Source organism: Pimephales promelas, chromosome 2, assembly GCF_988280905.1.
Source record: "Pimephales promelas chromosome 2, fPimPro1.hap1.1, whole genome shotgun sequence".
NCBI lineage: Eukaryota > Metazoa > Chordata > Actinopteri > Cypriniformes > Leuciscidae > Pimephales > Pimephales promelas.
In genome coordinates, this window is record NC_142770.1 from 27,458,854 (window position 1) to 27,483,618 (window position 24,765).

The 24,765-nt window shown below is 49.5% G+C and overlaps 18 non-coding genes and 2 pseudogenes across 18 annotated transcripts; all 20 read right to left on the reverse strand.

Moving 5' to 3' along the window:
* Positions 1 to 776: 776 nt before the first annotated feature.
* On the reverse strand, positions 777 to 941 carry LOC148995975 (U1 spliceosomal RNA). The gene has a single exon (XR_016150378.1). It is a non-coding gene; the product is annotated as a U1 spliceosomal RNA (small nuclear RNA).
* Positions 942 to 1,279: 338 nt separating this feature from the next.
* LOC148995976 (U2 spliceosomal RNA) lies at positions 1,280 to 1,470 on the reverse strand. The gene has a single exon (XR_016148681.1). It is a non-coding gene; the product is annotated as a U2 spliceosomal RNA (small nuclear RNA).
* Positions 1,471 to 2,578: 1,108 nt separating this feature from the next.
* Positions 2,579 to 2,743, reverse strand: LOC148995977 (U1 spliceosomal RNA). Its single transcript, XR_016150388.1, has one exon. It is a non-coding gene; the product is annotated as a U1 spliceosomal RNA (small nuclear RNA).
* Positions 2,744 to 3,081: 338 nt separating this feature from the next.
* On the reverse strand, positions 3,082 to 3,273 carry LOC148995978 (U2 spliceosomal RNA). The gene has a single exon (XR_016149374.1). It is a non-coding gene; the product is annotated as a U2 spliceosomal RNA (small nuclear RNA).
* A 1,110-nt stretch (positions 3,274 to 4,383) lies between these two features.
* On the reverse strand, positions 4,384 to 4,548 carry LOC148995979 (U1 spliceosomal RNA). Its single transcript, XR_016150399.1, has one exon. It is a non-coding gene; the product is annotated as a U1 spliceosomal RNA (small nuclear RNA).
* Positions 4,549 to 4,886: 338 nt separating this feature from the next.
* On the reverse strand, positions 4,887 to 5,077 carry LOC148995980 (U2 spliceosomal RNA). The gene has a single exon (XR_016148682.1). It is a non-coding gene; the product is annotated as a U2 spliceosomal RNA (small nuclear RNA).
* Positions 5,078 to 6,187: 1,110 nt separating this feature from the next.
* LOC148995981 (U1 spliceosomal RNA) lies at positions 6,188 to 6,352 on the reverse strand. Its single transcript, XR_016150411.1, has one exon. It is a non-coding gene; the product is annotated as a U1 spliceosomal RNA (small nuclear RNA).
* A 338-nt stretch (positions 6,353 to 6,690) lies between these two features.
* LOC148995982 (U2 spliceosomal RNA) lies at positions 6,691 to 6,881 on the reverse strand. Its single transcript, XR_016148685.1, has one exon. It is a non-coding gene; the product is annotated as a U2 spliceosomal RNA (small nuclear RNA).
* Positions 6,882 to 7,991: 1,110 nt separating this feature from the next.
* LOC148995983 (U1 spliceosomal RNA) lies at positions 7,992 to 8,156 on the reverse strand. The gene has a single exon (XR_016150422.1). It is a non-coding gene; the product is annotated as a U1 spliceosomal RNA (small nuclear RNA).
* Positions 8,157 to 8,495: 339 nt separating this feature from the next.
* On the reverse strand, positions 8,496 to 8,686 carry LOC148995984 (U2 spliceosomal RNA). Its single transcript, XR_016148688.1, has one exon. It is a non-coding gene; the product is annotated as a U2 spliceosomal RNA (small nuclear RNA).
* A 1,110-nt stretch (positions 8,687 to 9,796) lies between these two features.
* Positions 9,797 to 9,961, reverse strand: LOC148995985 (U1 spliceosomal RNA). The gene has a single exon (XR_016150434.1). It is a non-coding gene; the product is annotated as a U1 spliceosomal RNA (small nuclear RNA).
* Positions 9,962 to 10,300: 339 nt separating this feature from the next.
* Positions 10,301 to 10,477, reverse strand: LOC148995986 (U2 spliceosomal RNA; annotated as a pseudogene).
* Positions 10,478 to 17,045: 6,568 nt separating this feature from the next.
* On the reverse strand, positions 17,046 to 17,210 carry LOC148995987 (U1 spliceosomal RNA). The gene has a single exon (XR_016150445.1). It is a non-coding gene; the product is annotated as a U1 spliceosomal RNA (small nuclear RNA).
* A 338-nt stretch (positions 17,211 to 17,548) lies between these two features.
* Positions 17,549 to 17,739, reverse strand: LOC148995988 (U2 spliceosomal RNA). The gene has a single exon (XR_016148692.1). It is a non-coding gene; the product is annotated as a U2 spliceosomal RNA (small nuclear RNA).
* A 1,110-nt stretch (positions 17,740 to 18,849) lies between these two features.
* On the reverse strand, positions 18,850 to 19,014 carry LOC148995989 (U1 spliceosomal RNA). The gene has a single exon (XR_016150455.1). It is a non-coding gene; the product is annotated as a U1 spliceosomal RNA (small nuclear RNA).
* A 338-nt stretch (positions 19,015 to 19,352) lies between these two features.
* LOC148995990 (U2 spliceosomal RNA) lies at positions 19,353 to 19,543 on the reverse strand. Its single transcript, XR_016148694.1, has one exon. It is a non-coding gene; the product is annotated as a U2 spliceosomal RNA (small nuclear RNA).
* A 1,110-nt stretch (positions 19,544 to 20,653) lies between these two features.
* Positions 20,654 to 20,818, reverse strand: LOC148995991 (U1 spliceosomal RNA). Its single transcript, XR_016150466.1, has one exon. It is a non-coding gene; the product is annotated as a U1 spliceosomal RNA (small nuclear RNA).
* A 339-nt stretch (positions 20,819 to 21,157) lies between these two features.
* On the reverse strand, positions 21,158 to 21,348 carry LOC148995992 (U2 spliceosomal RNA). Its single transcript, XR_016148696.1, has one exon. It is a non-coding gene; the product is annotated as a U2 spliceosomal RNA (small nuclear RNA).
* Positions 21,349 to 22,458: 1,110 nt separating this feature from the next.
* Positions 22,459 to 22,623, reverse strand: LOC148995993 (U1 spliceosomal RNA). Its single transcript, XR_016150477.1, has one exon. It is a non-coding gene; the product is annotated as a U1 spliceosomal RNA (small nuclear RNA).
* A 339-nt stretch (positions 22,624 to 22,962) lies between these two features.
* Positions 22,963 to 23,139, reverse strand: LOC148995994 (U2 spliceosomal RNA; annotated as a pseudogene).
* Between the last annotated feature and the right edge of the window lie 1,626 nt (positions 23,140 to 24,765).

The window sequence follows — 24,765 nt, forward strand, 5'->3', positions numbered from 1 at the left end:
CGTAACTCCTCGACCGTCGGTCGCAGACCCAAGTGTCTTACATCACCGGAATCCTTGGCTCGAGCCGAACAAGATGCATGCCTCGGATTGGGTGGTCGCGCTGGCGAGATTTTCGGGTATTTTGGATTTTCTGAAAAACCTACTTTTGCACACTAGTCCTAGGTTTTTTGCCCGATCTGACCCAAACCGGTGCAGAAAGATTCTCTGGAGTCTGACTGCCAACAGGGATCGGGAAACAGTTGGAATTTCCATCCACGTTGGCGACGGTACGCCAAAACGTTGGGGGTGGGCGAGGCGGGCTTTACTTAAACGGCTATAACTCTCCAACGGAATGAGACAATTGCACCCAACTCGGTACACCTGTGTACGGGCTCAGCCCGTGGTCACGTGAAGAGGAATGCGGCGACTGGCCACTTGGTGGCGCTGTAAACAGAAAAAAACACAACATGGGTGGCTGTATATCACGTGACGTTTCACACGTGCACAATGTTTTCATACCACATGATAGAACTCCTCATTCCGAACAACTTTGCCTCCAGGACAACTGCTGTGAACTAAGTCGTCCGTCAAATATTGGAGACTATTTGAAGAATTGAGGAGAAAAAAGAAAACCCTCCTCACACAGACCGGTCCTAGACTGTTTCGTATCTCTCGAGCAACCGCCGCAGTTCAACTCTCTGGACTGCCTCTGGATATTGAAGAAGTGGAGAAAAAAAAACAAAACAAAAGAACCTCAAGTGGAGCTTTAACAATCTGCCCTTTTAACCAGTGTTGTCCAGGGGAGAGCGCGAACGCAGTCCCCCACTACCATAAATTATGCAGTCGAGATTCCCACATTTGGGGAATTCGCAGGGGTCAGCACAACCCAGAGTGCAATGGCCGAGCCTCGCCCTGGGTGAACCACCTTCCTGATCATGGTGTCTCCCCTGCCAGGTAAGTATGAATTCCCAGGCCTTCAGTCAGAAGCACCCTGCCCCTCTCCCCAATCCTCACCAGCGGTTTGCCAGTCAAAAAAGGGGCTTTTTTTTTTTTTTTTTTTTTTGCACGCTCCGCATCCGGCTCCATGAGCCATAAATGTACATAATGCGCCGTCCCCGAATAGTGGACGGATCAGATGTTAAACTGACAGAGGAACAGGGGTTCCTTTTCGTCTTGTTTTTACACCACAATTCTACCCAGGCTAGTATAGCACATGATCACCTACAACACCCACTCACACTAGCTCCATTATCACCTTCTGCCACACAAGACCACTACATTTCTTTCATTGAACACTTTAGGAGGGTGCACCGTTCCCAGAAGTACTGCAATACCGGGTCGATGCGTGGAGTGGACGGAGCAAGCCCCTATGCCATCTCCCAGGACCAAAAATCAATTTAATATGTGGTGCCCGGGTAGGGCACGTATCAGATATTAAACTGATAAGAACAGATACTACACTTGATCTTAGCCAAAAGGCCGAGAAGCGATGACGCAGCGACGCCGAGGCGGGGGAGCCGGCAAAGGCCACGCCCACCTGGGCCGCGGCGAGAGGGTCTAAGGTCGCCGGCAAACAAGCTCAGCTCAGATTGGTTGACACCGAAAATGGATCACAACAGAGTGCACAGCACGACACTCTGGAGTGCAACCTGGGATTTTGGATCATCAACATTCCGCCTTAAAAGTGAGCGGGCAGACCAAAGCGTCCGTGGTAGAGACTTGAAACTCTGAGGGATGGTAGGACCGGCCCGGTACTACAACCTCACCAAGGCTCGCCCCGATCGGCCCCAAGGTGGCGCTGCAGCGATCAAAAGTACGAAATGGCTCGTAACTCCTCGACCGTCGGTCGCAGACCCAAGTGTCTTACATCACCGGAATCCTTGGCTCGAGCCGAACAAGATGCATGCCTCGGATTGGGTGGTCGCGCGGGCGAGATTTTCGGGTATTTTGGATTTTCTGAAAAACCTACTTTTGCACACTAGTCCTAGGTTTTTTGCCCGATCTGACCCAAACCGGTGCAGAAAGATTCTCTGGAGTCTGACTGCCAACAGGGATCGGGAAACAGTTGGAATTTCCATCCACGTTGGCGACGGTACGCCAAAACGTTGGGGGTGGGCGAGGCGGGCTTTACTTAAACGGCTATAACTCTCCAACGGAATGAGACAATTGCACCCAACTCGGTACACCTGTGTACGGGCTCAGCCCGTGGTCACGTGAAGAGGAATGCGGCGACTGGCCACTTGGTGGCGCTGTAAACAGAAAAAAACACAACATGGGTGGCTGTATATCACGTGACGTTTCACACGTGCACAATGTTTTCATACCACATGATAGAACTCCTCATTCCGAACAACTTTGCCTCCAGGACAACTGCTGTGAACTAAGTCGTCCGTCAAATATTGGAGACTATTTGAAGAATTGAGGAGAAAAAAGAAAACCCTCCTCACACAGACCGGTCCTAGACTGTTTCGTATCTCTCGAGCAACCGCCGCAGTTCAACTCTCTGGACTGCCTCTGGATATTGAAGAAGTGGAGAAAAAAAAACAAAACAAAAGAACCTCAAGTGGAGCTTTAACAATCTGCCCTAACCAGTGTTGTCCAGGGGAGAGCGCGAACGCAGTCCCCCACTACCATAAATTATGCAGTCGAGATTCCCACATTTGGGGAATTCGCAGGGGTCAGCACAACCCAGAGTGCAATGGCCGAGCCTCGCCCTGGGTGAACCACCTTCCTGATCATGGTGTCTCCCCTGCCAGGTAAGTATGAATTCCCAGGCCTTCAGTCAGAAGCACCCTGCCCCTCTCCCCAATCCTCACCAGCGGTTTGCCAGTCAAAAAAGGGGCTTTTTTTTTTTTTTTTTTTTTTGCACGCTCCGCATCCGGCTCCATGAGCCATAAATGTACATAATGCGCCGTCCCCGAATAGTGGACGGATCAGATGTTAAACTGACAGAGGAACAGGGGTTCCTTTTTGTCTTGTTTTTACACCACAATTCTACCCAGGCTAGTATAGCACATGATCACCTACAACACCCACTCACACTAGCTCCATTATCACCTTCTGCCACACAAGACCACTACATTTCTTTCATTGAACACTTTAGGAGGGTGCACCGTTCCCAGAAGTACTGCAATACCGGGTCGATGCGTGGAGTGGACGGAGCAAGCCCCTATGCCATCTCCCAGGACCAAAAATCAATTTAATATGTGGTGCCCGGGTAGGGCACGTAATCAGATATTAAACTGATAAGAACAGATACTACACTTGATCTTAGCCAAAAGGCCGAGAAGCGATGACGCAGCGACGCCGAGGCGGGGGAGCCGGCAAAGGCCACGCCCACCTGGGCCGCGGCGAGAGGGTCTAAGGTCGCCGGCAAACAAGCTCAGCTCAGATTGGTTGACACCGAAAATGGATCACAACAGAGTGCACAGCACGACACTCTGGAGTGCAACCTGGGATTTTGGATCATCAACATTCCGCCTTAAAAGTGAGCGGGCAGACCAAAGCGTCCGTGGTAGAGACTTGAAACTCTGAGGGATGGTAGGACCGGCCCGGTACTACAACCTCACCAAGGCTCGCCCCGATCGGCCCCAAGGTGGCGCTGCAGCGATCAAAAGTACGAAATGGCTCGTAACTCCTCGACCGTCGGTCGCAGACCCAAGTGTCTTACATCACCGGAATCCTTGGCTCGAGCCGAACAAGATGCATGCCTCGGATTGGGTGGTCGCGCTGGCGAGATTTTCGGGTATTTTGGATTTTCTGAAAAACCTACTTTTGCACACTAGTCCTAGGTTTTTTGCCCGATCTGACCCAAACCGGTGCAGAAAGATTCTCTGGAGTCTGACTGCCAACAGGGATCGGGAAACAGTTGGAATTTCCATCCACGTTGGCGACGGTACGCCAAAACGTTGGGGGTGGGCGAGGCGGGCTTTACTTAAACGGCTATAACTCTCCAACGGAATGAGACAATTGCACCCAACTCGGTACACCTGTGTACGGGCTCAGCCCGTGGTCACGTGAAGAGGAATGCGGCGACTGGCCACTTGGTGGCGCTGTAAACAGAAAAAAACACAACATGGGTGGCTGAATATCACGTGACGTTTCACACGTGCACAATGTTTTCATACCACATGATAGAACTCCTCATTCCGAACAACTTTGCCTCCAGGACAACTGCTGTGAACTAAGTCGTCCGTCAAATATTGGAGACTATTTGAAGAATTGAGGAGAAAAAAGAAAACCCTCCTCACACAGACCGGTCCTAGACTGTTTCGTATCTCTCGAGCAACCGCCGCAGTTCAACTCTCTGGACTGCCTCTGGATATTGAAGAAGTGGAGAAAAAAAACAAAACAAAAGAACCTCAAGTGGAGCTTTAACAATCTGCCCTTTTAACCAGTGTTGTCCAGGGGAGAGCGCGAACGCAGTCCCCCACTACCATAAATTATGCAGTCGAGATTCCCACATTTGGGGAATTCGCAGGGGTCAGCACAACCCAGAGTGCAATGGCCGAGCCTCGCCCTGGGTGAACCACCTTCCTGATCATGGTGTCTCCCCTGCCAGGTAAGTATGAATTCCCAGGCCTTCAGTCAGAAGCACCCTGCCCCTCTCCCCAATCCTCACCAGCGGTTTGCCAGTCAAAAAAGGGGCTTTTTTTTTTTTTTTTTTTTTTGCACGCTCCGCATCCGGCTCCATGAGCCATAAATGTACATAATGCGCCGTCCCCGAATAGTGGACGGATCAGATGTTAAACTGACAGAGGAACAGGGGTTCCTTTTTGTCTTGTTTTTACACCACAATTCTACCCAGGCTAGTATAGCACATGATCACCTACAACACCCACTCACACTAGCTCCATTATCACCTTCTGCCACACAAGACCACTACATTTCTTTCATTGAACACTTTAGGAGGGTGCACCGTTCCCAGAAGTACTGCAATACCGGGTCGATGCGTGGAGTGGACGGAGCAAGCCCCTATGCCATCTCCCAGGACCAAAAATCAATTTAATATGTGGTGCCCGGGTAGGGCACGTATCAGATATTAAACTGATAAGAACAGATACTACACTTGATCTTAGCCAAAAGGCCGAGAAGCGATGACGCAGCGACGCCGAGGCGGGGGAGCCGGCAAAGGCCACGCCCACCTGGGCCGCGGCGAGAGGGTCTAAGGTCGCCGGCAAACAAGCTCAGCTCAGATTGGTTGACACCGAAAATGGATCACAACAGAGTGCACAGCACGACACTCTGGAGTGCAACCTGGGATTTTGGATCATCAACATTCCGCCTTAAAAGTGAGCGGGCAGACCAAAGCGTCCGTGGTAGAGACTTGAAACTCTGAGGGATGGTAGGACCGGCCCGGTACTACAACCTCACCAAGGCTCGCCCCGATCGGCCCCAAGGTGGCGCTGCAGCGATCAAAAGTACGAAATGGCTCGTAACTCCTCGACCGTCGGTCGCAGACCCAAGTGTCTTACATCACCGGAATCCTTGGCTCGAGCCGAACAAGATGCATGCCTCGGATTGGGTGGTCGCGCTGGCGAGATTTTCGGGTATTTTGGATTTTCTGAAAAACCTACTTTTGCACACTAGTCCTAGGTTTTTTGCCCGATCTGACCCAAACCGGTGCAGAAAGATTCTCTGGAGTCTGACTGCCAACAGGGATCGGGAAACAGTTGGAATTTCCATCCACGTTGGCGACGGTACGCCAAAACGTTGGGGGTGGGCGAGGCGGGCTTTACTTAAACGGCTATAACTCTCCAACGGAATGAGACAATTGCACCCAACTCGGTACACCTGTGTACGGGCTCAGCCCGTGGTCACGTGAAGAGGAATGCGGCGACTGGCCACTTGGTGGCGCTGTAAACAGAAAAAAACACAACATGGGTGGCTGAATATCACGTGACGTTTCACACGTGCACAATGTTTTCATACCACATGATAGAACTCCTCATTCCGAACAACTTTGCCTCCAGGACAACTGCTGTGAACTAAGTCGTCCGTCAAATATTGGAGACTATTTGAAGAATTGAGGAGAAAAAAGAAAACCCTCCTCACACAGACCGGTCCTAGACTGTTTCGTATCTCTCGAGCAACCGCCGCAGTTCAACTCTCTGGACTGCCTCTGGATATTGAAGAAGTGGAGAAAAAAAACAAAACAAAAGAACCTCAAGTGGAGCTTTAACAATCTGCCCTTTTAACCAGTGTTGTCCAGGGGAGAGCGCGAACGCAGTCCCCCACTACCATAAATTATGCAGTCGAGATTCCCACATTTGGGGAATTCGCAGGGGTCAGCACAACCCAGAGTGCAATGGCCGAGCCTCGCCCTGGGTGAACCACCTTCCTGATCATGGTGTCTCCCCTGCCAGGTAAGTATGAATTCCCAGGCCTTCAGTCAGAAGCACCCTGCCCCTCTCCCCAATCCTCACCAGCGGTTTGCCAGTCAAAAAAGGGGCTTTTTTTTTTTTTTTTTTTTTTGCACGCTCCGCATCCGGCTCCATGAGCCATAAATGTACATAATGCGCCGTCCCCGAATAGTGGACGGATCAGATGTTAAACTGACAGAGGAACAGGGGTTCCTTTTTGTCTTGTTTTTACACCACAATTCTACCCAGGCTAGTATAGCACATGATCACCTACAACACCCACTCACACTAGCTCCATTATCACCTTCTGCCACACAAGACCACTACATTTCTTTCATTGAACACTTTAGGAGGGTGCACCGTTCCCAGAAGTACTGCAATACCGGGTCGATGCGTGGAGTGGACGGAGCAAGCCCCTATGCCATCTCCCAGGACCAAAAATCAATTTAATATGTGGTGCCCGGGTAGGGCACGTATCAGATATTAAACTGATAAGAACAGATACTACACTTGATCTTAGCCAAAAGGCCGAGAAGCGATGACGCAGCGACGCCGAGGCGGGGGAGCCGGCAAAGGCCACGCCCACCTGGGCCGCGGCGAGAGGGTCTAAGGTCGCCGGCAAACAAGCTCAGCTCAGATTGGTTGACACCGAAAATGGATCACAACAGAGTGCACAGCACGACACTCTGGAGTGCAACCTGGGATTTTGGATCATCAACATTCCGCCTTAAAAGTGAGCGGGCAGACCAAAGCGTCCGTGGTAGAGACTTGAAACTCTGAGGGATGGTAGGACCGGCCCGGTACTACAACCTCACCAAGGCTCGCCCCGATCGGCCCCAAGGTGGCGCTGCAGCGATCAAAAGTACGAAATGGCTCGTAACTCCTCGACCGTCGGTCGCAGACCCAAGTGTCTTACATCACCGGAATCCTTGGCTCGAGCCGAACAAGATGCATGCCTCGGATTGGGTGGTCGCGCTGGCGAGATTTTCGGGTATTTTGGATTTTCTGAAAAACCTACTTTTGCACACTAGTCCTAGGTTTTTTGCCCGATCTGACCCAAACCGGTGCAGAAAGATTCTCTGGAGTCTGACTGCCAACAGGGATCGGGAAACAGTTGGAATTTCCATCCACGTTGGCGACGGTACGCCAAAACGTTGGGGGTGGGCGAGGCGGGCTTTACTTAAACGGCTATAACTCTCCAACGGAATGAGACAATTGCACCCAACTCGGTACACCTGTGTACGGGCTCAGCCCGTGGTCACGTGAAGAGGAATGCGGCGACTGGCCACTTGGTGGCGCTGTAAACAGAAAAAAACACAACATGGGTGGCTGAATATCACGTGACGTTTCACACGTGCACAATGTTTTCATACCACATGATAGAACTCCTCATTCCGAACAACTTTGCCTCCAGGACAACTGCTGTGAACTAAGTCGTCCGTCAAATATTGGAGACTATTTGAAGAATTGAGGAGAAAAAAGAAAACCCTCCTCACACAGACCGGTCCTAGACTGTTTCGTATCTCTCGAGCAACCGCCGCAGTTCAACTCTCTGGACTGCCTCTGGATATTGAAGAAGTGGAGAAAAAAAACAAAACAAAAGAACCTCAAGTGGAGCTTTAACAATCTGCCCTTTTAACCAGTGTTGTCCAGGGGAGAGCGCGAACGCAGTCCCCCACTACCATAAATTATGCAGTCGAGATTCCCACATTTGGGGAATTCGCAGGGGTCAGCACAACCCAGAGTGCAATGGCCGAGCCTCGCCCTGGGTGAACCACCTTCCTGATCATGGTGTCTCCCCTGCCAGGTAAGTATGAATTCCCAGGCCTTCAGTCAGAAGCACCCTGCCCCTCTCCCCAATCCTCACCAGCGGTTTGCCAGTCAAAAAAGGGGCTTTTTTTTTTTTTTTTTTTTTTTGCACGCTCCGCATCCGGCTCCATGAGCCATAAATGTACATAATGCGCCGTCCCCGAATAGTGGACGGATCAGATGTTAAACTGACAGAGGAACAGGGGTTCCTTTTTGTCTTGTTTTTACACCACAATTCTACCCAGGCTAGTATAGCACATGATCACCTACAACACCCACTCACACTAGCTCCATTATCACCTTCTGCCACACAAGACCACTACATTTCTTTCATTGAACACTTTAGGAGGGTGCACCGTTCCCAGAAGTACTGCAATACCGGGTCGATGCGTGGAGTGGACGGAGCAAGCCCCTATGCCATCTCCCAGGACCAAAAATCAATTTAATATGTGGTGCCCGGGTAGGGCACGTATCAGATATTAAACTGATAAGAACAGATACTACACTTGATCTTAGCCAAAAGGCCGAGAAGCGATGACGCAGCGACGCCGAGGCGGGGGAGCCGGCAAAGGCCACGCCCACCTGGGCCGCGGCGAGAGGGTCTAAGGTCGCCGGCAAACAAGCTCAGCTCAGATTGGTTGACACCGAAAATGGATCACAACAGAGTGCACAGCACGACACTCTGGAGTGCAACCTGGGATTTTGGATCATCAACATTCCGCCTTAAAAGTGAGCGGGCAGACCAAAGCGTCCGTGGTAGAGACTTGAAACTCTGAGGGATGGTAGGACCGGCCCGGTACTACAACCTCACCAAGGCTCGCCCCGATCGGCCCCAAGGTGGCGCTGCAGCGATCAAAAGTACGAAATGGCTCGTAACTCCTCGACCGTCGGTCGCAGACCCAAGTGTCTTACATCACCGGAATCCTTGGCTCGAGCCGAACAAGATGCATGCCTCGGATTGGGTGGTCGCGCTGGCGAGATTTTCGGGTATTTTGGATTTTCTGAAAAACCTACTTTTGCACACTAGTCCTAGGTTTTTTGCCCGATCTGACCCAAACCGGTGCAGAAAGATTCTCTGGAGTCTGACTGCCAACAGGGATCGGGAAACAGTTGGAATTTCCATCCACGTTGGCGACGGTACGCCAAAACGTTGGGGGTGGGCGAGGCGGGCTTTACTTAAACGGCTATAACTCTCCAACGGAATGAGACAATTGCACCCAACTCGGTACACCTGTGTACGGGCTCAGCCCGTGGTCACGTGAAGAGGAATGCGGCGACTGGCCACTTGGTGGCGCTGTAAACAGAAAAAAACACAACATGGGTGGCTGAATATCACGTGACGTTTCACACGTGCACAATGTTTTCATACCACATGATAGAACTCCTCATTCCGAACAACTTTGCCTCCAGGACAACTGCTGTGAACTAAGTCGTCCGTCAAATATTGGAGACTATTTGAAGAATTGAGGAGAAAAAAGAAAACCCTCCTCACACAGACCGGTCCTAGACTGTTTCGTATCTCTCGAGCAACCGCCGCAGTTCAACTCTCTGGACTGCCTCTGGATATTGAAGAAGTGGAGAAAAAAAACAAAACAAAAGAACCTCAAGTGGAGCTTTAACAATCTGCCCTTTTAACCAGTGTTGTCCAGGGGAGAGCGCGAACGCAGTCCCCCACTACCATAAATTATGCAGTCGAGATTCCCACATTTGGGGAATTCGCAGGGGTCAGCACAACCCAGAGTGCAATGGCCGAGCCTCGCCCTGGGTGAACCACCTTCCTGATCATGGTGTCTCCCCTGCCAGGTAAGTATGAATTCCCAGGCCTTCAGTCAGAAGCACCCTGCCCCTCTCCCCAATCCTCACCAGCGGTTTGCCAGTCAAAAAAGGGGCTTTTTTTTTTTTTTTTTTTTTTTGCACGCTCCGCATCCGGCTCCATGAGCCATAAATGTACATAATGCGCCGTCCCCGAATAGTGGACGGATCAGATGTTAAACTGACAGAGGAACAGGGGTTCCTTTTTGTCTTGTTTTTACACCACAATTCTACCCAGGCTAGTATAGCACATGATCACCTACAACACCCACTCACACTAGCTCCATTATCACCTTCTGCCACACAAGACCACTACATTTCTTTCATTGAACACTTTAGGAGGGTGCACCGTTCCCAGAAGTACTGCAATACCGGGTCGATGCGTGGAGTGGACGGAGCAAGCCCCTATGCCATCTCCCAGGACCAAAAATCAATTTAATATGTGGTGCCCGGGTAGGGCACGTATCAGATATTAAACTGATAAGAACAGATTTTTTTTTCTTTCGAAAAGTTTTATTGTCACAGTGTCATTCCATTATTTCCATTTGCATGTACATTTTTTTTCTTTTAGATCACATTTTTACACATATTAAAAGGGATACATTATTAACGGTTAAAAGTTTCTTGTGTTTGTGTGTTGTGTAAAAAGTCCATGTATGTTTTAAAAGAAAGGTAAATGGTTTAAATAATAGGAATAAAACAATAAAACATGTCAGATAAAAAACAATAAAACAATAAATTATGCCACATAAAACATCTCTTGTACAGGATCGAGGGTGAGTCCCTATCAAGAATGTCCATTCACTCCAGGTCTCCAGAACAGGCCCCAGACTCCTCGCTTCCAGCGCCCAGCGGAGATCCCCTCTCCTCCGGCCCGCTGGCCCGCTGTTCCCGTAGCCAGAGTGGTGAGGGTGCATCTACGGGCAGCCAGGTACGGTGGCGGCCGGGACCCTCTCCGTGTGACCCCGGCCCCCCCATCCGAATAACGACGTGCGGCCCACCCTGCAGCGTTGATCTTATTCTTTGCTCGCACGCGTGGAGGGGGACCGTCACGCGTTTCCCCACCAGCAGGTTTCTGGTGGCCCAGATGGCATCCTTTATATGGTTGAGGGTGAGCCAGAGCGAGGCAAACGTTGGTGGTGTCAACTCCTTCAAGCCCTGACCCACCCCCAGGATGGCGAGCTTGTAGTCCACCTGGGCCCGACCCGCCGGCAGGCACGGGAAAAACAGGGGGCCGGTCTTGGCCCACAGGTCCCGCGCAACGCCGCACTCCCAGAGCAGATGTTGGACGGTCTCCGGGGAACCACATCCGGACCGTGGGCAGGTGGGGTTTTTGGCCATGCCTCTGGAGTGCATGACCGCCCTGACCGGGAGGATCTCATGAGCCACCATCCACGACAAGTCCTTGAGCCTGTTCTGGAGAGCTGGGTGGGCTGCGTTCCTCCAAACGTCTTTGGCCTCACCTAGTGTGAGGCCTGGAACTGGACTCACCGATTCTCGATCCTGCACAAGAGAGACAAGAGACTTGTGGTTAGTTAAAATAGTGGCATCATTTGTTTCTAAAAGGTATTTCTTTAAAAATGTCTTAATAAAAAGGTGTTCTTTTGACAAATTAAAAGACACTGGGCTTTTAAGATCAATGGGTAAAATTTTCAAGCTTCTTAGGTATGACCCCATCCAGAATCGGGTCATGGCTGCTGTCTTGTGTTCTCTGGATGGGGTCAGTGCATACTGGATGTGGAGGGCGGCAAAGCGGCTGCCTAAAAACAGGTGGGGGTCTGGGAGGCCTTTCCCGCCATTCTCTTTTTTCTTTTTGACAACCTCCCTCTTGAGTCTTTCCCACTTGGACCCCCACAGGAAATAAAATACCGCCCTCTCCAACTTGGCTAGGAATCGTCTTGGGGGACTAAAAACAGAACAGACAAGTAAAATCAGTGGTAAAATCACAGCTTTAAAAATTAAAATCTTGCCTTCTAGCGTCAGTTGTCTTAGTCCCCAAAAGCCCAGTCTTTGCCTAACTTTCCCTAACATGTCAGTCCAGTTTCCTTGTCCTCCACCCTCCCTGTCAAATTTCACACCTAAAATTTTCAAATCATTTTCTTTAAAATCCAAATCTAGTCCTCCTGTGTCCATGTCGCCCCACGGCCCGAAGAGCAGGGCCTCGGACTTACTCCTGTTAAGCTTGGCGCCCGAGGCCCGACCGTACCAGTCAGTCAAGTCCATTGCTCTTCGTACTGATAAAAGGTCAGTCGCTAAAAGAGTCACGTCATCCATATATAAAACACAGGTCGCCGTCAGTCCACCAGTTCCTGGGATGTCTAGTCCTTTAATCCATTTATCCCTTCTCAAGATCTGTGCCAGTGGCTCAATACAAGCCACATACAGAAGGGGAGATAAAGGACACCCCTGACGGACACCGCTGTGGATATTTACAGCTTTGGAAAGATGCCCATTTACAAGAAATTTGCTGCTAAAACCCTCATAGAGCAGCCCCACCCAAGCTATAAACCTCTCTGGAAAGCCCATTTTTTGCAGTACCTGAAGGAGGTACTGGTGCGAGACCCGATCAAAGGCTTTTTCGAAATCTAAATTTAGGGCTACAAGCCGGATGTTTCTGTCTCTCGCATAACAGATGGCATCTCTAATCAGAACTAGGCTGTCTGTTATCTTTCTTCTGGGCACAGCGCAAGCTTGATCCGGGTGGATTACGTCCTCTAAAACGGTCGACATACGTGTAGCTAAAATTTTACTGAAAAGTTTGCTATCAAAATTTAAAAGAGTAATAGGTCTCCAATTTTTTAAGTCAGTCCGGTCACCTTTTTTGTAAAGTAAAGAAACTATCCCTATTCTAAAACTGTCCGGAAGTCTGTCAAGGGTCTCAAAGTCCTTAAAAACAGTCAGTAATTCGTGAGCTAAAATGTCCCAAAAGGTAAGATAAAACTCCAGGGGGAGTCCATCTTCCCCTGGGGATTTACCCCTCTTAAAACCTTTCAGTGCTTTTTGAGTTTCTAAAATGGTAAAATCTTGTATTAAAAGCTCATTTGGACTCTTTACTTTCTTGACTAAAAAATTTAAAACTTCCTTTAGAGTGGTGTCATGTACATCTTTTGGACTGTATAACTCTTGGTAGAAATACTCAACCCCTTTTAAAATTTCATCTGTTGTTTTTACATCCCTCCCTTCTACTTTTACACTAGTTATAGCCCCTCCCCTTGTTAATATCTTTTTAAAAAAATACCTAGTACATTTTTCACCTTCTTCTATCTCTCTCTCTTTACTTCTTAAAATAAACCCTTTACTTTGATAACTGGATAAAACTGACATTTCTTTTTTGACCTCTTTCATTTCGTCATTAAAATCAAAACCATTATTAAAAAGATTAAAATATCTTTGTAGTCTTTTTTGCAGCCCCATCATGTATCTCTTTTCCCTATTCTTCTTGTCCCTTCCTACTTTCCTAAAAAACTGTCTTGTCCGGTCCTTTACCATCTCCCACCACTGTGCGCGTGTATCGTAAAAGTCTTGGAGGGTCTGCCATTGGCTGAACTGCTCCCTATATTCCTTTACTACATCCTCATCTTCTAAGAGGGAGCAGTTCAGCTTCCACAGCCCTCCCCCTACCGTCACACCTGTGGGCAGTGAAAGGGTGGAAGACAGCATTAAGTGGTCAGAAAAGAAAAGGGGGGTGACTGTAGCATCGGTTGGCGGGCAGTCTCTTGTAAAAATATAGTCGATGCGAGAGGCTCTGGAGCCATCACTACTGAACCAAGTGTAGCCCTCCTCTCTTTGATGCACATTTTTAAAACAGTCGACTAATTTAAAATCTCTCACTAAGCCCTGCAATAAAACCGTTGTCTTATCTACTTTAAAATCCTCTCCTACCCTCTTCCTATCTTTTTTTGATAAAACACAGTTAAAATCCCCTGCCACCACTAGGGGCGCCCTACCTAACATGTGGGACTGCAAGTCTTCTAAAAGCTCATACCTTTCATTTTTACCTGTAAAACCATACACATTAAGAACATTTAAATCTCTACCTAAAAAATTCAGATTTGCTAAAAGAGCCCGCCCATCCCTCACCACTGTGCTGCCCTTCACCAAGATATGGGGATTTTTTATTAAAATAGCAACACCGTCATTTTTGTTTTGGTTTGATCCGCTCCATATGGAGGGACCAGGGAGCCATAATTCCTCCATCTTTGTGTACCTATTTAAAAAGGGCAAAGCACACTCTTGTATTAAAAACAAATCTGATTTACAAGTATTTAAAAAGGATAAAATGCTCTGTGCTCGTATGGTGGACCTCACACTTCTTACATTGATGGTTGAGATTGTGAGGGTCATGAGCAGTAAGGTAAAAAAGGTATGAGACATTTAAAACAGAAGACAATAAAAGACTACAATAAAATCATTAAAATCATGTGATTTCTTGTGGCAATTGCCTTCCCCTCCTCCCAGATGGACTGGGGTCGGGGAGGCAAATGCTTACCACCTCCGAGGCTGCAGAGGAAACCTCTTGCAGCTCTTTTGGTGATGATGTTCTTAGCTTTACGTGCAAAAAGGACACCTCATTTGGGGATTCTAGGGGCCACACACGCTCCAGATTGTCCAAAAAGGAACTATCTGAGCGATGTGCAGCCCTAGCTTTCTTCTCCTCTGTGTCAAACAGAGGAGATCCCGCAGGCCTTTTTTGCACCTGAGCATTTGGGAGTGAACATTCAGTTTCACTCCCACTGGTTTCTAAAACCGCGTCCGGAACCGTTTCTAATGAAGAATCTGTTTCTTCCTGTATCTCATCTCCTTCCTTATCTTTCACAGTGGTGGTGGCTGTTTGAATGTTTGACTCTGCCCCTGTGGCCGCCCCACTTCCTTCTTCTGCCCCAATCCCTGAGGCTGGCAGGAGAGATGTAATTCCCGCCAAAACCTCAGGGACCGCCTCCTCCTCCCTTTGTTCTTTTGTTTGGTGTGCTTGCGGGGCGGCCATTTTAAGCTTGTTGGCAAAACTTTTAGGGCAGTCTCTGTAGAGATGGGATGATTCTCCACAAAGATTGCACCGCCTGCCATTGGTACAGTTTTCAAAACTGTGACCAATTTCTTTGCACTTCCCACATACTAGTTCTTGGCATGCTTCGGCGAGATGCCCAACTCTTCCACATTTTCTACACAGCTTAGGCATTCCTTGATAGTGTATGTAGCCTCTGTTTTCTCCCAGCACAATCATAGAAGGCAGATGTTTCAGGCCCTGGTAGCCCCCAGCGTCTTCCCATTGTTTAATGGGAATCCACCAGGAGCAATTCCAAATGCCATCCTCATCTAGCACTTTGACAGGCTGACTTCTAACAGTGCAAAATCTACCCAGCCAGACACAAATATCATCTCCAGTCACTGTTTCATTAAACATCCTAACAATCACTGTTTTAAGAGTGTTATCAGAAAGTTTCTCCACAGTGAACATGGAGAACTGGGCCTTAACATTTTCAAACCGTTGCCAAAAATCATTTAGCAGGGAAGCAGCCTTAAAGCTAACATCAAATCCTTTGTTCAGGGGCAGAGTCATCAAACAATTCAAGTCCTCGGGCTTAAAATGTAAGGTCTTTTGGATCAGCTTCCTGGAAAAGTCCATGCGGGACATACCCAGGAGCTTCCCCTCGACCTCTCTAAATAAAAACCGCACGCTGTGGTGCCTCCGCACACCGGCACGAGCTGCCGACATGGTGGAGGCACCAACAGCCTAAAACTTTAAAAACCCAATAAATATTAAATAAATAAATAAATAGACAATAAATAAATAAATAGATAATATGGTCTTACCTTAAAACTGAGAAGGAGTAAAATCAGCTGGTTCAATCTACCTCTCGAGAGATGTGTGGCTCGGGATACCAGAAGATCTCGAGCCAAGAACCTCCAAGAGGCGATCGCAGTCTGAACCGTTTGACAAGATACTTGATCTTAGCCAAAAGGCCGAGAAGCGATGACGCAGCGACGCCGAGGCGGGGGAGCCGGCAAAGGCCACGCCCACCTGGGCCGCGGCGAGAGGGTCTAAGGTCGCCGGCAAACAAGCTCAGCTCAGATTGGTTGACACCGAAAATGGATCACAACAGAGTGCACAGCACGACACTCTGGAGTGCAACCTGGGATTTTGGATCATCAACATTCCGCCTTAAAAGTGAGCGGGCAGACCAAAGCGTCCGTGGTAGAGACTTGAAACTCTGAGGGATGGTAGGACCGGCCCGGTACTACAACCTCACCAAGGCTCGCCCCGATCGGCCCCAAGGTGGCGCTGCAGCGATCAAAAGTACGAAATGGCTCGTAACTCCTCGACCGTCGGTCGCAGACCCAAGTGTCTTACATCACCGGAATCCTTGGCTCGAGCCGAACAAGATGCATGCCTCGGATTGGGTGGTCGCGCTGGCGAGATTTTCGGGTATTTTGGATTTTCTGAAAAACCTACTTTTGCACACTAGTCCTAGGTTTTTTGCCCGATCTGACCCAAACCGGTGCAGAAAGATTCTCTGGAGTCTGACTGCCAACAGGGATCGGGAAACAGTTGGAATTTCCATCCACGTTGGCGACGGTACGCCAAAACGTTGGGGGTGGGCGAGGCGGGCTTTACTTAAACGGCTATAACTCTCCAACGGAATGAGACAATTGCACCCAACTCGGTACACCTGTGTACGGGCTCAGCCCGTGGTCACGTGAAGAGGAATGCGGCGACTGGCCACTTGGTGGCGCTGTAAACAGAAAAAAACACAACATGGGTGGCTGAATATCACGTGACGTTTCACACGTGCACAATGTTTTCATACCACATGATAGAACTCCTCATTCCGAACAACTTTGCCTCCAGGACAACTGCTGTGAACTAAGTCGTCCGTCAAATATTGGAGACTATTTGAAGAATTGAGGAGAAAAAAGAAAACCCTCCTCACACAGACCGGTCCTAGACTGTTTCGTATCTCTCGAGCAACCGCCGCAGTTCAACTCTCTGGACTGCCTCTGGATATTGAAGAAGTGGAGAAAAAAAACAAAACAAAAGAACCTCAAGTGGAGCTTTAACAATCTGCCCTTTTAACCAGTGTTGTCCAGGGGAGAGCGCGAACGCAGTCCCCCACTACCATAAATTATGCAGTCGAGATTCCCACATTTGGGGAATTCGCAGGGGTCAGCACAACCCAGAGTGCAATGGCCGAGCCTCGCCCTGGGTGAACCACCTTCCTGATCATGGTGTCTCCCCTGCCAGGTAAGTATGAATTCCCAGGCCTTCAGTCAGAAGCACCCTGCCCCTCTCCCCAATCCTCACCAGCGGTTTGCCAGTCAAAAAAGGGGCTTTTTTTTTTTTTTTTTTTTTTGCACGCTCCGCATCCGGCTCCATGAGCCATAAATGTACATAATGCGCCGTCCCCGAATAGTGGACGGATCAGATGTTAAACTGACAGAGGAACAGGGGTTCCTTTTTGTCTTGTTTTTACACCACAATTCTACCCAGGCTAGTATAGCACATGATCACCTACAACACCCACTCACACTAGCTCCATTATCACCTTCTGCCACACAAGACCACTACATTTCTTTCATTGAACACTTTAGGAGGGTGCACCGTTCCCAGAAGTACTGCAATACCGGGTCGATGCGTGGAGTGGACGGAGCAAGCCCCTATGCCATCTCCCAGGACCAAAAATCAATTTAATATGTGGTGCCCGGGTAGGGCACGTATCAGATATTAAACTGATAAGAACAGATACTACACTTGATCTTAGCCAAAAGGCCGAGAAGCGATGACGCAGCGACGCCGAGGCGGGGGAGCCGGCAAAGGCCACGCCCACCTGGGCCGCGGCGAGAGGGTCTAAGGTCGCCGGCAAACAAGCTCAGCTCAGATTGGTTGACACCGAAAATGGATCACAACAGAGTGCACAGCACGACACTCTGGAGTGCAACCTGGGATTTTGGATCATCAACATTCCGCCTTAAAAGTGAGCGGGCAGACCAAAGCGTCCGTGGTAGAGACTTGAAACTCTGAGGGATGGTAGGACCGGCCCGGTACTACAACCTCACCAAGGCTCGCCCCGATCGGCCCCAAGGTGGCGCTGCAGCGATCAAAAGTACGAAATGGCTCGTAACTCCTCGACCGTCGGTCGCAGACCCAAGTGTCTTACATCACCGGAATCCTTGGCTCGAGCCGAACAAGATGCATGCCTCGGATTGGGTGGTCGCGCTGGCGAGATTTTCGGGTATTTTGGATTTTCTGAAAAACCTACTTTTGCACACTAGTCCTAGGTTTTTTGCCCGATCTGACCCAAACCGGTGCAGAAAGATTCTCTGGAGTCTGACTGCCAACAGGGATCGGGAAACAGTTGGAATTTCCATCCACGTTGGCGACGGTACGCCAAAACGTTGGGGGTGGGCGAGGCGGGCTTTACTTAAACGGCTATAACTCTCCAACGGAATGAGACAATTGCACCCAACTCGGTACACCTGTGTACGGGCTCAGCCCGTGGTCACGTGAAGAGGAATGCGGCGACTGGCCACTTGGTGGCGCTGTAAACAGAAAAAAACACAACATGGGTGGCTGAATATCACGTGACGTTTCACACGTGCACAATGTTTTCATACCACATGATAGAACTCCTCATTCCGAACAACTTTGCCTCCAGGACAACTGCTGTGAACTAAGTCGTCCGTCAAATATTGGAGACTATTTGAAGAATTGAGGAGAAAAAAGAAAACCCTCCTCACACAGACCGGTCCTAGACTGTTTCGTATCTCTCGAGCAACCGCCGCAGTTCAACTCTCTGGACTGCCTCTGGATATTGAAGAAGTGGAGAAAAAAAACAAAACAAAAGAACCTCAAGTGGAGCTTTAACAATCTGCCCTTTTAACCAGTGTTGTCCAGGGGAGAGCGCGAACGCAGTCCCCCACTACCATAAATTATGCAGTCGAGATTCCCACATTTGGGGAATTCGCAGGGGTCAGCACAACCCAGAGTGCAATGGCCGAGCCTCGCCCTGGGTGAACCACCTTCCTGATCATGGTGTCTCCCCTGCCAGGTAAGTATGAATTCCCAGGCCTTCAGTCAGAAGCACCCTGCCCCTCTCCCCAATCCTCACCAGCGGTTTGCCAGTCAAAAAAGGGGCTTTTTTTTTTTTTTTTTTTTTTGCACGCTCCGCATCCGGCTCCATGAGCCATAAATGTACATAATGCGCCGTCCCCGAATAGTGGACGGATCAGATGTTAAACTGACAGAGGAACAGGGGTTCCTTTTTGTCTTGTTTTTACACCACAATTCTACCCAGGCTAGTATAGCACATGATCACCTACAACACCCACTCACACTAGCTCCATTATCACCTTCTGCCACACAAGACCACTACATTTCTTTCATTGAACACTTTAGGAGGGTGCACCGTTCCCAGAAGTACTGCAATACCGGGTCGATGCGTGGAGTGGACGGAGCAAGCCCCTATGCCATCTCCCAGGACCAAAAATCAATTTAATATGTGGTGCCCGGGTAGGGCACGTATCAGATATTAAACTGATAAGAACAGATACTACACTTGATCTTAGCCAAAAGGCCGAGAAGCGATGACGCAGCGACGCCGAGGCGGGGGAGCCGGCAAAGGCCACGCCCACCTGGGCCGCGGCGAGAGGGTCTAAGGTCGCCGGCAAACAAGCTCAGCTCAGATTGGTTGACACCGAAAATGGATCACAACAGAGTGCACAGCACGACACTCTGGAGTGCAACCTGGGATTTTGGATCATCAACATTCCGCCTTAAAAGTGAGCGGGCAGACCAAAGCGTCCGTGGTAGAGACTTGAAACTCTGAGGGATGGTAGGACCGGCCCGGTACTACAACCTCACCAAGGCTCGCCCCGATCGGCCCCAAGGTGGCGCTGCAGCGATCAAAAGTACGAAATGGCTCGTAACTCCTCGACCGTCGGTCGCAGACCCAAGTGTCTTACATCACCGGAATCCTTGGCTCGAGCCGAACAAGATGCATGCCTCGGATTGGGTGGTCGCGCTGGCGAGATTTTCGGGTATTTTGGATTTTCTGAAAAACCTACTTTTGCACACTAGTCCTAGGTTTTTTGCCCGATCTGACCCAAACCGGTGCAGAAAGATTCTCTGGAGTCTGACTGCCAACAGGGATCGGGAAACAGTTGGAATTTCCATCCACGTTGGCGACGGTACGCCAAAACGTTGGGGGTGGGCGAGGCGGGCTTTACTTAAACGGCTATAACTCTCCAACGGAATGAGACAATTGCACCCAACTCGGTACACCTGTGTACGGGCTCAGCCCGTGGTCACGTGAAGAGGAATGCGGCGACTGGCCACTTGGTGGCGCTGTAAACAGAAAAAAACACAACATGGGTGGCTGAATATCACGTGACGTTTCACACGTGCACAATGTTTTCATACCACATGATAGAACTCCTCATTCCGAACAACTTTGCCTCCAGGACAACTGCTGTGAACTAAGTCGTCCGTCAAATATTGGAGACTATTTGAAGAATTGAGGAGAAAAAAGAAAACCCTCCTCACACAGACCGGTCCTAGACTGTTTCGTATCTCTCGAGCAACCGCCGCAGTTCAACTCTCTGGACTGCCTCTGGATATTGAAGAAGTGGAGAAAAAAAACAAAACAAAAGAACCTCAAGTGGAGCTTTAACAATCTGCCCTTTTAACCAGTGTTGTCCAGGGGAGAGCGCGAACGCAGTCCCCCACTACCATAAATTATGCAGTCGAGATTCCCACATTTGGGGAATTCGCAGGGGTCAGCACAACCCAGAGTGCAATGGCCGAGCCTCGCCCTGGGTGAACCACCTTCCTGATCATGGTGTCTCCCCTGCCAGGTAAGTATGAATTCCCAGGCCTTCAGTCAGAAGCACCCTGCCCCTCTCCCCAATCCTCACCAGCGGTTTGCCAGTCAAAAAAGGGGCTTTTTTTTTTTTTTTTTTTTTTTGCACGCTCCGCATCCGGCTCCATGAGCCATAAATGTACATAATGCGCCGTCCCCGAATAGTGGACGGATCAGATGTTAAACTGACAGAGGAACAGGGGTTCCTTTTTGTCTTGTTTTTACACCACAATTCTACCCAGGCTAGTATAGCACATGATCACCTACAACACCCACTCACACTAGCTCCATTATCACCTTCTGCCACACAAGACCACTACATTTCTTTCATTGAACACTTTAGGAGGGTGCACCGTTCCCAGAAGTACTGCAATACCGGGTCGATGCGTGGAGTGGACGGAGCAAGCCCCTATGCCATCTCCCAGGACCAAAAATCAATTTAATATGTGGTGCCCGGGTAGGGCACGTATCAGATATTAAACTGATAAGAACAGATACTACACTTGATCTTAGCCAAAAGGCCGAGAAGCGATGACGCAGCGACGCCGAGGCGGGGGAGCCGGCAAAGGCCACGCCCACCTGGGCCGCGGCGAGAGGGTCTAAGGTCGCCGGCAAACAAGCTCAGCTCAGATTGGTTGACACCGAAAATGGATCACAACAGAGTGCACAGCACGACACTCTGGAGTGCAACCTGGGATTTTGGATCATCAACATTCCGCCTTAAAAGTGAGCGGGCAGACCAAAGCGTCCGTGGTAGAGACTTGAAACTCTGAGGGATGGTAGGACCGGCCCGGTACTACAACCTCACCAAGGCTCGCCCCGATCGGCCCCAAGGTGGCGCTGCAGCGATCAAAAGTACGAAATGGCTCGTAACTCCTCGACCGTCGGTCGCAGACCCAAGTGTCTTACATCACCGGAATCCTTGGCTCGAGCCGAACAAGATGCATGCCTCGGATTGGGTGGTCGCGCTGGCGAGATTTTCGGGTATTTTGGATTTTCTGAAAAACCTACTTTTGCACACTAGTCCTAGGTTTTTTGCCCGATCTGACCCAAACCGGTGCAGAAAGATTCTCTGGAGTCTGACTGCCAACAGGGATCGGGAAACAGTTGGAATTTCCATCCACGTTGGCGACGGTACGCCAAAACGTTGGGGGTGGGCGAGGCGGGCTTTACTTAAACGGCTATAACTCTCCAACGGAATGAGACAATTGCACCCAACTCGGTACACCTGTGTACGGGCTCAGCCCGTGGTCACGTGAAGAGGAATGCGGCGACTGGCCACTTGGTGGCGCTGTAAACAGAAAAAAACACAACATGGGTGGCTGAATATCACGTGACGTTTCACACGTGCACAATGTTTTCATACCACATGATAGAACTCCTCATTCCGAACAACTTTGCCTCCAGGACAACTGCTGTGAACTAAGTCGTCCGTCAAATATTGGAGACTATTTGAAGAATTGAGGAGAAAAAAGAAAACCCTCCTCACACAGACCGGTCCTAGACTGTTTCGTATCTCTCGAGCAACCGCCGCAGTTCAACTCTCTGGACTGCCTCTGGATATTGAAGAAGTGGAGAAAAAAAACAAAACAAAAGAACCTCAAGTGGAGCTTTAACAATCTGCCCTTTTAACCAGTGTTGTCCAGGGGAGAGCGCGAACGCAGTCCCCCACTACCATAAATTATGCAGTCGAGATTCCCACATTTGGGGAATTCGCAGGGGTCAGCACAACCCAGAGTGCAATGGCCGAGCCTCGCCCTGGGTGAACCACCTTCCTGATCATGGTGTCTCCCCTGCCAGGTAAGTATGAATTCCCAGGCCTTCAGTCAGAAGCACCCTGCCCCTCTCCCCAATCCTCACCAGCGGTTTGCCAGTCAAAAAAGGGGCTTTTTTTTTTTTTTTTTTTTTTTGCACGCTCCGCATCCGGCTCCATGAGCCATAAATGTACATAATGCGCCGTCCCCGAATAGTGGACGGATCAGATGTTAAACTGACAGAGGAACAGGGGTTCCTTTTTGTCTTGTTTTTACACCACAATTCTACCCAGGCTAGTATAGCACATGATCACCTACAACACCCACTCACACTAGCTCCATTATCACCTTCTGCCACACAAGACCACTACATTTCTTTCATTGAACACTTTAGGAGGGTGCACCGTTCCCAGAAGTACTGCAATACCGGGTCGATGCGTGGAGTGGACGGAGCAAGCCCCTATGCCATCTCCCAGGACCAAAAATCAATTTAATATGTGGTGCCCGGGTAGGGCACGTATCAGATATTAAACTGATAAGAACAGATTTTTTTTTCTTTCGAAAAGTTTTATTGTCACAGTGTCATTCCATTATTTCCATTTGCATGTACATTTTTTTTCTTTTAGATCACATTTTTACACATATTAAAAGGGATACATTATTAACGGTTAAAAGTTTCTTGTGTTTGTGTGTTGTGTAAAAAGTCCATGTATGTTTTAAAAGAAAGGTAAATGGTTTAAATAATAGGAATAAAACAATAAAACATGTCAGATAAAAAACAATAAAACAATAAATTATGCCACATAAAACATCTCTTGTACAGGATCGAGGGTGAGTCCCTATCAAGAATGTCCATTCACTCCAGGTCTCCAGAACAGGCCCCAGACTCCTCGCTTCCAGCGCCCAGCGGAGATCCCCTCTCCTCCGGCCCGCTGGCCCGCTGTTCCCGTAGCCAGAGTGGTGAGGGTGCATCTACGGGCAGCCAGGTACGGTGGCGGCCGGGACCCTCTCCGTGTGACCCCGGCCCCCCCATCCGAATAACGACGTGCGGCCCACCCTGCAGCGTTGATCTTATTCTTTGCTCGCACGCGTGGAGGGGGACCGTCACGCGTTTCCCCACCAGCAGGTTTCTGGTGGCCCAGATGGCATCCTTTATATGGTTGAGGGTGAGCCAGAGCGAGGCAAACGTTGGTGGTGTCAACTCCTTCAAGCCCTGACCCACCCCCAGGATGGCGAGCTTGTAGTCCACCTGGGCCCGACCCGCCGGCAGGCACGGGAAAAACAGGGGGCCGGTCTTGGCCCACAGGTCCCGCGCAACGCCGCACTCCCAGAGCAGATGTTGGACGGTCTCCGGGGAACCACATCCGGACCGTGGGCAGGTGGGGTTTTTGGCCATGCCTCTGGAGTGCATGACCGCCCTGACCGGGAGGATCTCATGAGCCACCATCCACGACAAGTCCTTGAGCCTGTTCTGGAGAGCTGGGTGGGCTGCGTTCCTCCAAACGTCTTTGGCCTCACCTAGTGTGAGGCCTGGAACTGGACTCACCGATTCTCGATCCTGCACAAGAGAGACAAGAGACTTGTGGTTAGTTAAAATAGTGGCATCATTTGTTTCTAAAAGGTATTTCTTTAAAAATGTCTTAATAAAAAGGTGTTCTTTTGACAAATTAAAAGACACTGGGCTTTTAAGATCAATGGGTAAAATTTTCAAGCTTCTTAGGTATGACCCCATCCAGAATCGGGTCATGGCTGCTGTCTTGTGTTCTCTGGATGGGGTCAGTGCATACTGGATGTGGAGGGCGGCAAAGCGGCTGCCTAAAAACAGGTGGGGGTCTGGGAGGCCTTTCCCGCCATTCTCTTTTTTCTTTTTGACAACCTCCCTCTTGAGTCTTTCCCACTTGGACCCCCACAGGAAATAAAATACCGCCCTCTCCAACTTGGCTAGGAATCGTCTTGGGGGACTAAAAACAGAACAGACAAGTAAAATCAGTGGTAAAATCACAGCTTTAAAAATTAAAATCTTGCCTTCTAGCGTCAGTTGTCTTAGTCCCCAAAAGCCCAGTCTTTGCCTAACTTTCCCTAACATGTCAGTCCAGTTTCCTTGTCCTCCACCCTCCCTGTCAAATTTCACACCTAAAATTTTCAAATCATTTTCTTTAAAATCCAAATCTAGTCCTCCTGTGTCCATGTCGCCCC